The 16,397-nt window shown below is 33.5% G+C and overlaps 1 pseudogene; it reads left to right on the plus strand.

Moving 5' to 3' along the window:
• Positions 1 to 4,909: 4,909 nt before the first annotated feature.
• LOC114620751 lies at positions 4,910 to 5,491 on the plus strand (annotated as a pseudogene).
• Positions 5,492 to 16,397: the final 10,906 nt, after the last annotated feature.

The following is a 16,397-nucleotide window of genomic DNA, read 5'->3' on the forward strand; positions in this document are numbered from 1 at the left end:
AATTATTATAAAAATAGAAATATCATCAAATGTGATCTTTGTCTATACATCATTACAAACATTATCAAGAAGCCAATGGAATTTTTTACAGAAGTACTCTAATCAAATGAAATGGAAACATCACCAACTGGGAAAAGACAAAGTACCAATTAATAGAAAGAACAGTGCTGAAGAGAGCATAACACCTAACTCTAACTGATACTGAAGGGCTGTAGAATAAAGGACATCATTCTACTGGCACGAAATCATATCTATAGATCATTGAAGCACACAGAGGACATGGGTAACCTAATATTAACAAATTAATCAGAAACATTCTCTTCAAAATAAAAATAATTCAATAAATTGTGCTGGGAAAATTGGATAACCACCAACAGAATGGAATTAGAGTGACATAACTCATTATGCACAAAATCAATCCATAATGGATTAAAGACTTTACTTCCTGGAATGAATGTGGAATATTCAATATTCTGCATAGACTGACTAAATGGACTTCAATTATTGTAGAAAAATTGGGATGCTTTGTGTCCAGACCCTTTTCCCACCTTTAATTGAAATAACCTTTGATCTCGTATAATAAAACTTATTTACAGTTTCTACTCCTCTTATTCCTCCAAGTTCCTCCTCATATGCTCTCACTCTGAGTCCACACTTTCTGTCTCTCATCAGAAAACAATCAGGCTTCTAAAATACTCTTCTAAATAATTATAAACTAAGACAAAATAAAATAAAGAGATTTTATAATTTATCTCGTGACACCTTGCCTTTTAAGCTTTTCGAGTAGTCATTTATTTTCTATTTCTTTGTGTGACCTAACACATGTGCAACTGTTATATAAAATAACTGCCTTTGGAATGGAAAAAAATCCTTATCTTTGAATAAGCACATGATAAGTATGTAATCAGTTATGATCTAACACATAAAGACAGACTTTACACCTTTGCTGGAATGTGCCTTCCTGATGGATCTTAGTATACTTACTATATTTGAAGTGTTTTTTGCTTTTTTGCTCCCTTTGTTCTGTAAGTTTAAAAAACTATTAAATTGCTACCTCATTGAACTGGGGATTAATGAATTTTATGTTCCCTAATCAGTTCACCAATATTTGGCTCTAGAGTAAACTGTGTCTCATTCTGTTTGAGGTGAAACATGTGTTTTCTTTCTTATTTAAAAATGTAAGCATTGGATTCAGTTTGCTAGAATTTTATTGAGTATTTTTGCATCAATGTTCATAAGGGAGATTGGTCTGAAGTTCTCTTTCTTTGTCGGATCCTTGTGGGGGTGATTCGGTCCTTCTTAGAAGGAGCAACAAAATACTCAAGGGAACAAATATGGAGACAAAGTGAGGGACAGAAACTGAAGGAGGGGCCTTCTGAAGACCACTCCACCTGAGTATCTATCCCATGTGCAGTCACCAAAGGTAGATGCTGATGGGGAAGTTAGGAAGTGCATGCTGATAAGAGCCTGATATGGATGTCTCCTCAGAGGTCTGCTAGAGTCTGACATATTCAGAGGCAGATGCTCACAACTAGCCATTGAACTGATCATGAGGTTCTCCATGGAGGAGTTAGAGTGAGGACTGAAGGAGCTGAAAGGGTTTGTGGCACCATGAGGAGAGCAACAATACCAACCAACCACAGCTCCCAGGGTCTAAACCACCAGCCTGGGAGCACTTAGGGAGGGATCCAGGGCTTTAGCTGAATATGTAAGAGTGGAGGGCCCTGCTGGGCATAGGTGGAAGAAGAGAACCTTGACTGCATGAAGGCTGAACGCCCCAGGGGGTGGGAATTTTGAGGGTGGGGAGGTGGGAGTGGGGGGATATATAGAGGTTACATCCACAGAGAAGAAGGAGGAGGGGGAGGGGATTAGCGGTTCCTGGTTGGGTCGGGGATGGGGTAAGGGGACAACATATGAAATGTAAATATAACATCCAATAAAGTAAATTAAAAAAAATGTAAGCATTGAAACACTGAAATTTCTAGAAGGAACCATAGGAAAAGCATTTGAAAATAAACATATAGGCACGAATATTTTTTAAAAGAGAACTCCAAAATAGCAGAGAAATTGTCAAATAATTTCATACGACTCTTTATAAAAATCAAAAGCTTCATTACTGTACAAGAAAGTAACAACAGTGACAGAAAATGATTCATTATTTCCGTGTAGGAAGATCTGCAAAAAGCAAACAAAAATTTTCAGGTAATAAATGGCAAATGAAATGAACAGATAACTCCAAACGATGAAACAAGAAGGCACAGGGACCAGGAAGGGGTCAACATTTGGAATGTAAATATGGAAAACAATTTTTAAAATGATTAATAAATACATTTACGTGGTTAACATCATTAGCCAAAAGACAAATCCTCCCTGAAATTACTTTAAATTATTTTCAGTTAGAATTGCTTATTTTATAAAAAAAAATGAATGAAAGAAAGAACAACTAATGTAGGTAAGACTATGCTATAAAAGCAACTCTTATTTAATGCTGTTGAGGATGTAAAGTAGTAAAGCCATTGTGAAAAGTAATTTAGAGTTTTCTCAAAAGTTAAATTAAAAATACTACTCTTGAACATGTTCTCAAAGTCCTTTATGTTCCACTGAATGATATTTGCAGTTTTTATAACAAGGAACTTAAACAGACTAAATGTACAGCAGCAGACAAATACATAATTAGATGTAGTAGATACACTTAATGGAACTTTATTTAGTTACAAGAAAAAATGAAATTATATAATATTTAGGAAAATGAATGGAATTAAGAATTATATAAATGAGGTACACCAAACTCGGAATGTCAAATAATGTATGTTCTCTCCCATACATATGTATGATATTTGTGATATGTTACTTATATATTATACATTCATAACAATAAATAATATAATATAACAATAATAAAATATAATTATATTATGTAATTGTTATGTTATATATTTTTAAAATATATATCATGTTTGTTTTTGATTAGAGAATGAAGAATTCTCTTTTTGTTTCTATTGTAAAAGTCATCTGTTTTGATCATTTGTTTATATGTTGGCTAGAAAGTCATTCAACTAGATTTTTCATGACCATAATTTTCAGTTTCCAGAATTTCTTCATGAGGTCTCTTTTTTAAATAGTTCTTCCAAAAGCATAGTATTACTGTCTCAAAAGAAAGATCTGCAAAAGACCAATAATTAGAAGTATTTGTCAAAATTCTTTTGTCTTACATTTGCTAACTTTTACAAAAGAGTTATTTGGTCAACCCAATGAAAGAGATACAGACATGGGCACAGTTACTGGATACATGGCTTATTGGCATCCCCTTAAATGGCATTATATAAAAATAAGTATGATGTTTACCATCAGAATATTTTCAAGCCTTAAAAAGTTTCAAATATATATAATAGACATCCATCAATGTATCATTATAATGAACTTACATAAATCTGAAAAAGTATACTTAATAAAAATGTAGTTATTAATTCATAATGAATATAAGGGTAGACATTAGAACCATCTACACTGAATTTTTCAGAAACAGATGTTCATAAGAAATAAAGTAAAAATTAGAAATATAAAATATATTTTGGTAAAAGATAGAAATTTTAATAAAATAAGCCATGATATTACTGAGAAAGTTTTTACTGCTTCAAAAATGAAATATATGTTCTGATGACACAATAACTTATGACTCTCCAACAAACAAGTTCTTTCTCAGCAGACTCTTGGTTTCTTTAAGAAGTCTGTGATGAAATTTACTTTGTAAATAAAATAAATTCTTATGTTTGTGAGCATTTTCACACAAATGCAACATTTTCACAGGGACAGTTGGCTGCTAAAGTAAAAATGTCACTTTGTCTGAAAAATAGAGACTTGTCACTTTCTAGAAAGAAACGGCATTTGTCAATAGCAGTTTTTCAATTAACAATTCTTTGCCTTATATTTATAACAAGAGGAGTTTTCTGTTTGAATTTTGTAAAAGAAATTGGATGAGTATTTAGACAAAAGCAATCTGAACTTATGTTCTTCAAGTGAGGCATAAATCTAGTTTATTACACTTCTAAAATTCATCAGTAGTTCTGCAATATAATGTCTATATCCATATAAAATTCACATCCAGGAAATAAAAGTCATGTCTCCATTCAGCTAATATTTGGTCAGACATCCTTTTTCCCCTGCATTTTTCAGCTGATCTTTTCTGTGGAATTCAGTCTTAAATTGGTACAACTGGGGATCCACAAATGTGACAGCTGCATGACTGAAAGATAGCAGGTGTTGTTCAGTGATGTTTGTAGAAGATTAAATAATTCTTACTAATTACTTCTTGATGTTTAAAAACAAAAGTGAGAATAAGGCTGCTGTTCTCTCTCAGTGAAGTGAAAGAATTTTCAACACAAAAAAGTAATCAACATATTGGTCAGTTGTGTAGAAGAATATGAATTTCCAATCTTCAATTGCATTATACATCAAACTGGTCAATTACACTTATTGAGAATAGGAAATCCAGTATCTGAGCTAGAGAATGATTTACTAGATGTTGTGTAACAATAAAGATCGATGCTTTTCAAACAGTAATATGATGCTATTACAAGTAACCTTATGTCTCCCATGTTCTTGGATACTACTTTACATACTATAAACTTCCTCAAGATTTCAAAAATGTTGATTGTTTCTCTTAATTTGCTCCTCAGTATTTCAGCAAATGAATCCAGGAACATGCTTGTCAAAGGCAAGGAGTGGAATAAAGTTAGGTGTCAATGTTTTTGTCAAACTGGAATGTTCTAAGCAGCCTGGGGAGAGTTTTATGACACAGGAGGTGAGACAAGCTTTTGAGAAGATAAAGGGCAGATATTTTAGAATGAAAAATTCCAGTCAAAACATTTAAGAATTTCAGCCTTTCGATGCTTTGTCCACAGCCGTGAGTATGCTCAGGCTACTTAAGAGGCTTGCTTCTAGTGTCCTCCGCTGTGGTAAAAGGTCTGGTTGGATCCCAATGAGACCAATGAAATCGCCAATGCCAACTCCCGTCAGCAGATCCGGAAGCTGATCAAAGATGGGCTGATCATCCGGAATCCCCATGACTGTCAATTCCCAGGCTCGCTGCCAGAAAAACACCTTGGCTGGACGGAAGGGCAGGCATATGGGCATAGGGAAGTGGAAGGCTACAGCCAATGCTCGGATGCCCGAGAAGGTCAACTGAATGAGAAGAATGAGGATCCTGCACAGGCTCCTCAGGAGATAATGGGAATCTAAGAAGATTGACTGCCATATGTATCACAGCCTGTACCTGAAGGTCAAAGGCAATGTATTCAAAAACAAGCGGATTCTCATGGAACATATCCAGAAACTGAAGGCAGACAAGGCCTGCAAGAAGCTACTGGCTGATCAGGCTAAGGCTCGCAGGGCTAAGACCAAGGAAGCACGGAAGCACAGGGAGTTGCGCCTGCAGGCCAAGAAGGAGGAGATCATCAAGACTCTGTCCAAGGAGGAAGAGACCAAGGAATAAGCTTCCCTCAGTCTGTGCATAGTGCCTGGGCTGTGGTCTCCTGTGGATCAGTCATTAAAATAAAACAAGCCTTAAAAAAAGGAATTTCAATAAAACAATGTGGAATCTGGACCAAGTATTAAAGTTTATAACCAAGATCTGCAGTGTAATAATAGCTTGATTTCCATCTCTTTTTCAATTTCTGTTTTTTATGGCATATACATTCATAGTTAAGGACTTTAAGCTATATAATTAATCTGTAGTATTTTCTAGCATCCCTCAAAGTATGTTCAACCCCTTTATTGTACAAGTTTTGTCTAGGTTTCTATTTTCAACTTTATCCTGTTTCACTTGTAAGGTTCTACCAATCGCTTCCACCAACATAGATGATAGGTGGCTGGTTACTTGACAATTTATGCAAATTTTAGCTTAGGTGTCTATACGTAAATAAAAATTGAGTGCAAGTCTTAAATATTTCTTGTCACATTTCTCTTAAATGAGGTATCTCAAATTCCTAACATGTTTTCTTTATGTTACTTATTGAAGCCTTCTTTTATTTTCAGTCATAATTTTGCAAACCAAACATATTTTTAAAAGAGAAGCAAGACATGCCTCAGAGAATTTATCATATTTCAGGTGAAACTTATCAACTGTGATATATAATCAGAATTTCTGAACATTTTGATATATATACATATATATGCATATGTGTGTGTGTGTGTGTGTGAGTGTGTTTGTGTATATGTGTATTAAAAAGTTGTTCAGGAGTCAGGTACTAAATAGTATAACAATAATATGTTTAGCAATTTTGATTTCATAGATTGATGGTGAACCTTTAAGTATTTGTTAATAAATATGCCCTGCAACTAATTATAGTCATGAATGTTTCAACAATAACATTTAAATCAGTAGTGCTTAGAGTTATTATTTGCATAAAAAACAATCTGTTGGTGGTTTCAGCCTTCTAGCTTATACATACACATGCTATGTTTTACCTAACTCCTGGTCAGAATGTGATAATTCCCTCTCCATCTGATGGAGGATGCTTTGTGAAAGAGATCTGAAACAACAATGTATTCTTCACAGATATTTTCAAAATGGAAGGGTGGAAATATGACAGCTTTTCAAAGTATAACTCAATACAAATCTAGAGAATTTTTACTCTTATTTGAAAATTTCCAAATTTCAATCAAATCAAAATAGATTCATCATATCTATAATATGACAAATTTAAAAACATAGTAAATAATATTATTAAGGAACACAAAAGATATAATGATATTTTAAAATAATACTTGAATTAATGTAACATTTTATTTTTTGGCCAAGGGAAGCCAGAATTCAAGAAATAGTTTTTGAAAGTTTTATGTGTAATTTCACTAGAAATGCATAATATTTGCAGTAAACATATAGAAAAGATGCAAAATTTATAGATTGGATTTTACCTTGTTATCATGAAGAAACAAGGTAAAGTGTGTGCATTATTATCAGAATGACAGGTATAGCTTTGGTTACGTAAAATGAGGGATTTCTATCATGGAAGGTACTGGACTACAAAAGTGGAATGAATTGATACCACAAAATCTTATTGTTACCTTCCAGTTTTCTATGGTTTCCTAGTTAGCTTCTCTGTTGTTTGTGTATAAATTGGAGATACTTGAATAAAATATACAGAATTTCATCCCTGAGAAAATAATCATAGGAATTCCTAGGTTTGTTACTGCACATTCAACATATGTGTTCCTCTATAGAAATGGTTTGTATTTGTTCACTATTTTTTTAAAATTACGGCCATATTTCTATGCAGTGTCCTTCAAATTATATTCTGGGACTCCATTCTATTTTTCACAAGAAAACTGAAAATTTCCAAAGGCCAATTGTTATGCCTCTAATTTACTATGTATTTTTGCATGAAAACCCAACAAATCATTGTGTACACTCACTGGATATAGATAAATGTAAGAGTTCCTCAACATAATTGTAAAATTCAGCTGTTTACTTTTCTGCATTTTGTGTAACTGCCACAATGTTGGGACCTAAGACAAAAATACCATGGTTTGTATTAATAAATTTGCAGTCTATTTAAGTGAGTACTTCAAATGAAAGCTCTCATTTCTTATAACAGGATTGCCAGTGATATTAATTTTGTTTTCTGATTGGTTCTTGACAGAAATTTGTATTGCAATTTTTGTCTGTACTGCGTTCATGAAAATTTTTAGTTTATTTTCAATCCCCACTTCATTTTAAGAAAATGCTTCATTTAAGTAAATGCCTAAGACATTATACACTTATATAAAATCTAGAAGACAGAAGATTGGTTATGACTTGAGTGTCTCCTTCTTGAGAAAATGAACTATGGTATGAGAAAGTGTAATGGGAGCTGCCAATAAGTAGTAGCAACCAATAGTTCTCCCCAGTTGTAATGACTATGAACTATAATGGTGACCAGAATGATATGGTAACTCTAAGGGTTAATAATAATTCACATATGTTGGTGGCAACCAACAGCTCTCTAATTGCATGCCTACTCAATGGTAAGGAACTCATGTCTAGTACTGGATGCCTAGCCAAGTATCTATGGCTAGTGAAGTCACAGATCTTAGACATGAACTCTATACCATGGTTCTACTAAGCCAGCATAATTCATAATTGCATTGTAAATACTTATCTCCATAGATAAGTATAGTCCTCACACTTCCTCAGAGAAGTTTATCATTGCAGCAGATAGAGATCATTAAAGAAGCAAAAGTCAGAGAAAAAGTGATGATAGGGTACACAGGCTCAGTTGATAAACCTGTAACACAACTACTGTGTCTTAATCTCAGGGCATATTGAATAAGAGAGGCAGAAAAAATTGGATGAGCAAGAGGATAAGAAAATCTTCCATGATTCTGTGATTCCTAGACATGACAGAGAAACTATATCCTTGATATTCCCAAACTATGGCTATCTAAACAGGACCTGAAGAAGTACAAGTCTAGTAGAAATTCTAATACCAAGAAGGAAATCTCAAATACCACCATGTGCTCAAACAGAAAAAAAACTAAAGACAATAACTGCCCCCTACCTCTATTTGCTACTCAATACTGTGCAGAAAGCCCTCAAACCATATATATGAAAGTAACACTAAGCAAAATGAATAGGTTATACTTACGTATTTTGGCACAAATGCATGTACATGTGTGTATTATGTGTGTGTGTGCTTGTGCATGTATGTGTGTGCATGTAAAACAATAATGACATAAAAGTTTATTCATTTCAGAGGATTCAAGGGTTGCAAAAGAAAAATTAGAGATTGGAAAAGGAAGACACAAAATGATGTGATGATTTATTTAAAATATTAATTATGACTAAAAAGTAAAATTAGAAAAATCGAAAAAACACTTTTAACAACATGATTAAAAGTTATTTAGGGACTCAGATAAGTACTTCAAGCAAAACGTGGCTATATTTTTTTTCTTGTTCTTGATGGACAGATCTAGAACTCTGTTTGCATTTTATATAAAAGACCATGAAAATTATCTATGCTAAGAAGAATTGCATCATTGACTTTGATTGCATATAATGACTATTTTTATTCCATATAGCATGTGAGATTGAAGAGATAATGAGGCAGATGTTTTAAAAGACAAAATCATATTTTAAAAGAAAAATTCACACGACAATAGGCTATGAATAAATGTACTCTGAAAGGCTGCTTCAAAAGAAGCAACCATTAAAATCTATTAATGCCTAAAATCATAAATATAATTCTCTGAAGGAATTTTAATCACAATATGCTAAAAGAATTACTCCATGATACTGAATGCTTGTTATAAGAAATTTAACAAGTGTCCTCCTTTGAGACTATATAGAGTAAGCATTGGGTCAAATTTTCATCTTATAACTATTATCCATTAATTGAATAACTTTCCAAAAGTGTTCCATTTTTAATAACATAGAAGAAGAAGGAGAGGAAGGAGGAAAAGGAGGATGAGGAGAAGGAGAAGAAGGAGAAAGAGAGGGAGAGGGAGAGGGAGAGGGAGAGGGAGAGGGAGAGGGAGAGGGAGAGGGAGAAGGAGAAGAAGAAGAAGGAGAAGACATGACCCAAACATTTTCCTTTCTGTTAATTTCAAATCAGGATAAATAAAAACACAACTTTAATACCTTAAAGACAGCACTGATACTGTTTCATGGCCAAATACATTGCAAATTTCTAAACAATTTCTAAACGGTTGAAACTAAGTGTCTTTTCGTTAGGAAGTACAAAGATACAGGGCCATACTAATGCTGACATTTAGTGAACATTCTGTTCTACGACCTACTAATATTTTAATTGATTTTATGTGTAAGAATTATCAAAATAGTCAAAAATTAAGGTACAATAATACAGTCTTTATACCAATGTTTACATTTCTTTCTTTATTGGAATCCTTCAACAAACATTACAATAAAATAGCAGAAGTAGTATACACAATAACAATGGTAACCTATGTTTGAAGCATTTTTAATGCAGTTTACTACATCAAGAACTGCATATATTGAAAATCCAGAATTTTCAATTACTTTTAATTTCTTACAGTCCAGTCATTACCCTCTCCCAGTATGCCTTTCCACAGTTCCACTTTCTATTCTTTGCACCCCTACTCCTATCTTCAAGAGGATGAAGCTCTTTCAGGCTTCCTCACTCCCTTATGTAAAACACATAAATGTAATTTCCCAATTGAGAGTTAACATACAATGCTTTTAAAGCTCCTTAGTTTCTTACTATATGAACAAGCAGATGAAAAGTTTATACTTCTGTAATAGCAATATCATAATAACAAAGCTAAACTATGGGTTTATTTACAAGAAGTTTTAGTTCAATCATCTATTGAGACCACAATTTCCTCCATTTTACTATGTAGAAGAGATTTCGTGACTCCAAACACTTGCTTGGCATCATGGATGTTATCTTATCTCACTTGTAATTATGTTTATTGTCTCATAATCACATGGATTTATTAGGGGGGCTATATTTCAAATCTATTTGAATCTTTTCAGTACATATACTATTACCACACCATCATACTTTGAGTAGTTGAATTTCACAAAGGGTTAGTAAGTTTTCTTTCTTCAGAGATATGGAAGTGTGCAGTCAAAACAAGGCTCTTGTAATTAGCCTTGAAAGGCAAACTTACAAGGAGTTCCATGACTCCAGTTAACTATATTTAGAAAGAGCACTATGCAAAACTATGCACATTATGCACATGGGAGATCAATAGATCAAGATGTTTTAGTAGAGTAAATTCATTCATTTAGAAAAGGATCAAAGGTCACACTTTAAATTGTGTTAAATATCAGGAAAAAAATATTAGTTTCTTTCTTTATTGTTGTGATACAATTTCTCTGACAAAACAATCCAAAGAAGAAAGGGTTTTAATTGGCTCCCAGTTTGAGATTATATACAGTTTATCACAACACAAAAGTCAAAGTTCTGGAGCCTGGAGTTATTGTACAAATTGTATACACAGTCAGGAAGCAATGTTAAATGTTTGTGTTCAGCCAGTATTCTCCATTCTTCTACCCCAAGGTTCAAATCCAGGAAATGGCGTTGCCCACTTTTAGTGTGAATCTGAACTAAACCTCAATTTCCCTAATCAATCTAATACCTCGTATGTATTCTCATAATCTCTTCAAATCCAGAAGATTCCAGATCCTGTTAAATAGGAGCAAATCCTAACCTTCATAGATAACATTGTTCAGAGTAATCCAGAAGGAATTACATTGATTCATCTTAATTTTTTGTGTGTGTTAGGAACTAAAATGCATTTTGCAGTATTTGTGTAAATTTTCAACACTTTATTAATTCCACCTGTAAGAAATAATGTAAACTAAAATGCAATATACTATAAAACTTCATAGCAGAAAGGAAGAAATCAAGTTAATTTGGAAGTTCAGGAAAGATTTCTCTAAGAAAAATTGTTGAAAACTGAAGTACTAAAAAAGAGTAGATACCCTTCATGTAAATTTTAGCCACTAAAAAGTGATGGGTCCCAGTATTTTGTAAAAAGGAGAATTTATCTGTATTAAGATAGATCAGAAAGTGTGAACTAGAGACAAAGAAGTGCCTGTGCATGCAAAACAAATAGGTGCGATATCACAGACACAAGAGTAAAAACTAAAGTTATTGGGTAAGACCCATTCCAAAAAAAAATCTAGTCATGAAATCTATGTATTTGGACTAAATTGAATGTATCTGTCTTAGTAGATGGTGTTCCAGTTATTTGAAAGACTTATCTGTTGAAAAAACAGCAATAGTCTTCACAATATTTTGTAAAGCTTTAGTCTGTAGCATCAAATATTAATAGCTACACAATGTGATTTTGTTAAGTAAGTGTATAACAATTACGAATAGTAAAATAACATTTCAAGTTAAGAATTAATGAAAAAATATATGATGGAATCTTATATAAGTCATTTAAAGAATGGAATTTTAATAAACACTATCAAGATAGAATTTTATACAAGAGAGAATATCTTCTGTGAAAATAACAGAATTAAGAAAACAAATATTTGGGCAACAATACAAATGAAAAGAAAAAAATGGAATGGTATAGATGCATTATAAGACTTTTTGGCTTTTATAAAATATTGACAAAACCAGTGGCTGAGGGAAAATTTTAACATAAAGTTTCATTACCTATGTGTGTATATATATATATATATATATATATATATATATATATATTACATATATATATACATATATATTTCTTCCGAAGTCAGTAAGCATATCAAAAATGAGAAAATATTTGCCTTATAACTGAATACCGAAAAAGACAAAGTTTGTGATAGTTGACCTTGATTTTTCAGCATCATTAGGTTTAGAATCAACTAACCAGCAAACATCTGTGTATTCAAAAGATGTTTCACCAAAAAATGAAGATATACCCTGAAATGCACTCCTGTTAGATAGGAAGGATTAGGAAGTGAAGAAGAAAGAAAAATGGAAAAAATGAGATGAATACCAGAATCATACTCTAATATTCAATCATACTCTAATGCCTTCACCAATATCATGTATCTTCACAAAGCCTAAGACAAATGCATCCTTCATTTCTTAAATTGCTTTTATCAGGTATTTTGTCATGGCAATGAGAAAAGTGACTAACAGAGATATCAAATGAGGTGCATAATAATTATTGTCAGAGCATTCACATGTATAAAACCCTAATTAAGCTTTATAGCATTTAATAGATTCAGACTTTGGCATATTATTTAACAAGTTGTTATAGATTACTGAATTTTGATTATTATTTCAAGATAGTACAGGAAACATACTAAAGCTATTAACTAGCATCCATTAGTATGAGTGTTTGAATATTTAAATATATTTTAACTTTACACTATGACAAATAAAAACCTGAAGACTGAAGTTGTGGCTTGTCAAAGACAAAAGGCAAGTTCCATAAATTAATTCAATAACATAAAAATGAGATCAAATAGATATGTGTTACTGAATTCATTGGAATTAAGCATATAACAATTTATAAAGGAAAACATTGCAAGATAATAATCATGTCACAAGTGTATGAATTCTATATGTAAACATGATATATTTTAGGATTTTAATTATTTTGCTTTAAGAAATAAACATGTACATATAAAAACTTTTTTGCTACTTTGTAACATATTAGCCTTAGATGTTTCAAGTATGCATTATAGTAAGTGGATTCCATAGAAAATTCAGAGTAATAAACTAATATTTCATTGTAAAAAATTTTGTTTGAGAAATGTTATTTTAGAACTTGGTGAATATTATTCTGGAAGTACCTAGTAATTGGTTAAAAGTATTTGGCAACTAAATTGACATAGGCATGCAGAACATTACAATTCAATATCAGAATCAAGAACATTTTTATAAGTGAGGATATTTTAATAATTATGTAAATAAAAGTTATTTGAGATACTGTTTTGTTTGTAATGTTTGTCTAGCAAGTGCAAAGCCCTAGATTTAAAAAAAAAACTGGAAATAAATGAATAATTATAAACACACATATATAAAAACATGGAAAGATCTGATGGATGAGAAATGGAGCTGTGGCCTCTGAAAAGCGCTTGGAACAATAATAATCTAATAATAAAATGACATTAATTTTAGAGAGAGTAAGGGGGCATCATGAGCCATATTGCAAGGAGGGGACATAAGAAGGATGAGAAGAGATGGAAGTGGGAAAACTATGTAATTATATATTGAATAAAATTTAAAATAGGCCTTTTGGCTGAGGCAGACACATAGTTGGTCTGCTCCTGTGGAGATACTGAATCCTGAGCCATCCTAGAGGAGTGACTGCACTCAGAGCAGTGGGTAAGAACCCCATCTCACTCCCTACACCCCGGAGTTACATCTGGGAGCCAGGGAAGCTCTGAACCCACCAGCACCCAAACCCAGCCCCTCCAGAATTCCACTTGCCTTCTGCCCCTGCCTGGTCCTTTTGGCTGGGGCAGATGCATAGCTAGTCTGCTCCTGTGGAGGGACTGAATCCTCAGCCATCCTAGAGGAGCCACTGCACTCAGAGCAAGAGGAGGACCCACTGTACTCAGAGCAGCAGACAACTAGCTGATTTGAACTTGTGGAGACATCATATCCTGAGCCATCCTAGAGGAACCACTGTACCCAGAGCAGAAGGACTTCCAAATTCCAGAGGTGGCCTGAATCCCAGGAGTTCTTCCATTCAGGAGATTAGGATCATAAGACTACAGAGACATCTGGACCCTGAGGAGTTCTGACACAAGCAAGATAACTGGAAATAGAGACTCCAGTCTTACACAGTGAGGGCAGGTAACACTAGAGTTAACCAGATAACGAAAGGCAAGCGAAAGAACATAAGCAACAGAAACCAAAGTTACTTGGCAACATCAGTACACAGTTCTCCCAATATAGCAAGCCCTGGACACCCAATCACACTGGAAAAGCAGGATTCAGAATTAAAATCACTTCTCATGATGATGATAGAGAACTTTAAGAAGGACAAAAGTAACTCCCTTAAAGAAATACAGGAGAGTACAAGTAAACAGGTAGAAGCCCTTAAAGAGGAAACACAGAAATCCAGTAAGGAATTGCAAGAAAACACAAAGAAGGAATTAAACAAAAACATTCAGCTTCTGGAAATGGAAATAGAAACAATAAAGAAATCTCAAAGGGAGACAATCATGGAGATAGAAAACCTAGGAAAGAGATCAAGAGTCATAGATGCAAGCATCACCAACTGAATACAAGTGACAGAAGAGAGAATCTCATGTGCAGAAGATACCATGGAAGACATTGACAAAGCTGTCAAAGAAAATGCAAAAATTCAAAAAAACTCCTAACCCAAAACATCCAGGAAATCCAGGACACAATGAGAAGACCAAACCTAAGGATAATAGGTATAGATGAGAGTGAAGATTCCCAACTTAAAGGGCCAGTAAATATCTTCAACAAAATTATTGAGGAAAACTTCCCTAACCTAAAGAACGAGATACCCATAAACATACAAGAAGCCCACAGAACACCAAATAGACTAGACCAGAAAAGAAATACCTCCCATCACATAATAATCAAACCTCAAATGCACAAAAAAAGAAAAAATACTAAAAGCAGTAAGGGAAAAAGGTCAAGTAACATATAAAGGCAGACCTATAAGAATTATACAAGACTTCTCACCAGAGACTATAAAAGCCAGAAGAGCATGGACTGACATCATACAGACCCTAAGAGAACACAAATGCCAGCCCAGACTACTATACCCAGCAAAACTCTCAATCACTATAGATGGTGAAACCAAGATATTCCATGACAAAACCAAATTTTCACAATATCTTTCCACAAACCCAGCACTTCAAAGGATAATTGATGGAAAACGCCAACACAAGGAGGGAAACTACAACCTAGAAAAGGTAAGGAAGTAATCTTCCAACAACCCCAAAAGAAGATAGCTATGCAGACATAATTCTATCTCTAATAACAAAAATGACAGGAAGCCACAATCATTTTTCCTTAATATCTCTTAACATCAATGGACTAAATTCCCCAATAAAAAGACACAGACTATTAGACTAGATGCATAAACAGGACTCAGAATTTTGCTGCATACAAGAAATGCACCTCAGTGACAAAGACAGACACTACCTCAGAATAAAAGGATGGAAAACAATTTTCCAAGCACATGGTCCCAAGAAACAAGCTGGAGTAGCCATTCTAATATCAAATAAAATCGACTTTCATCCAAAAGTAATCAAAAAAGATAAGGAAGAATACTTCATACTCATCAAAGGAAAAATCGACCAAGATGAACTCTCAATTCTGAACATCTATGCTCCAAATGCAAGGGCACCTACATACATAAAAGAAACTTTACTAAAGCTCAAAACACACATTACATCTCACACAATAATAGTGGGGGATTTCAAAACGACACTCTCAGCAATGGACAGATCATGGAAACAGAAACTAAACCAAGACACTTTGAAATAAACAGAAGTTATGAACCAAATGGACTTAACAGGTATCTATAGAACATTTCATCCTAAAACAAAAGAATATACCTTTTTCTCAGCACCTCATGGTACCTTCTCCAAAATAGACCATATAATTGGTCACAAAACAGGCTCTGCAGATACAAAAAGATTGAAATAATCCCTTGCATCTTATCAGATCACCACAGACTAAGGCCGGTCTTTAATAATGACAAAACCAATGGAAAACCCACACGCACTTGGAAACTCAACAACTCTCTACTCAATGATGACTTGGTCAAGGAAGAAATAAAGAAAGAAATTAAAGACTTTTTAGAATTTATTGAAAATTAGGACACATCATACCAAGAATTGTGGGACTCCATGAAGGCAGTGCTAAGAGGAAAACTCATAACTCTAAGTGTCTACAAAAAGAAACTGGAAAGAGCACACACACTAACAACTTGAC

Source organism: Grammomys surdaster, unplaced genomic scaffold (assembly GCF_004785775.1).
Source record: "Grammomys surdaster isolate TR1022 unplaced genomic scaffold, NIH_TR_1.0 60, whole genome shotgun sequence".
NCBI lineage: Eukaryota > Metazoa > Chordata > Mammalia > Rodentia > Muridae > Grammomys > Grammomys surdaster.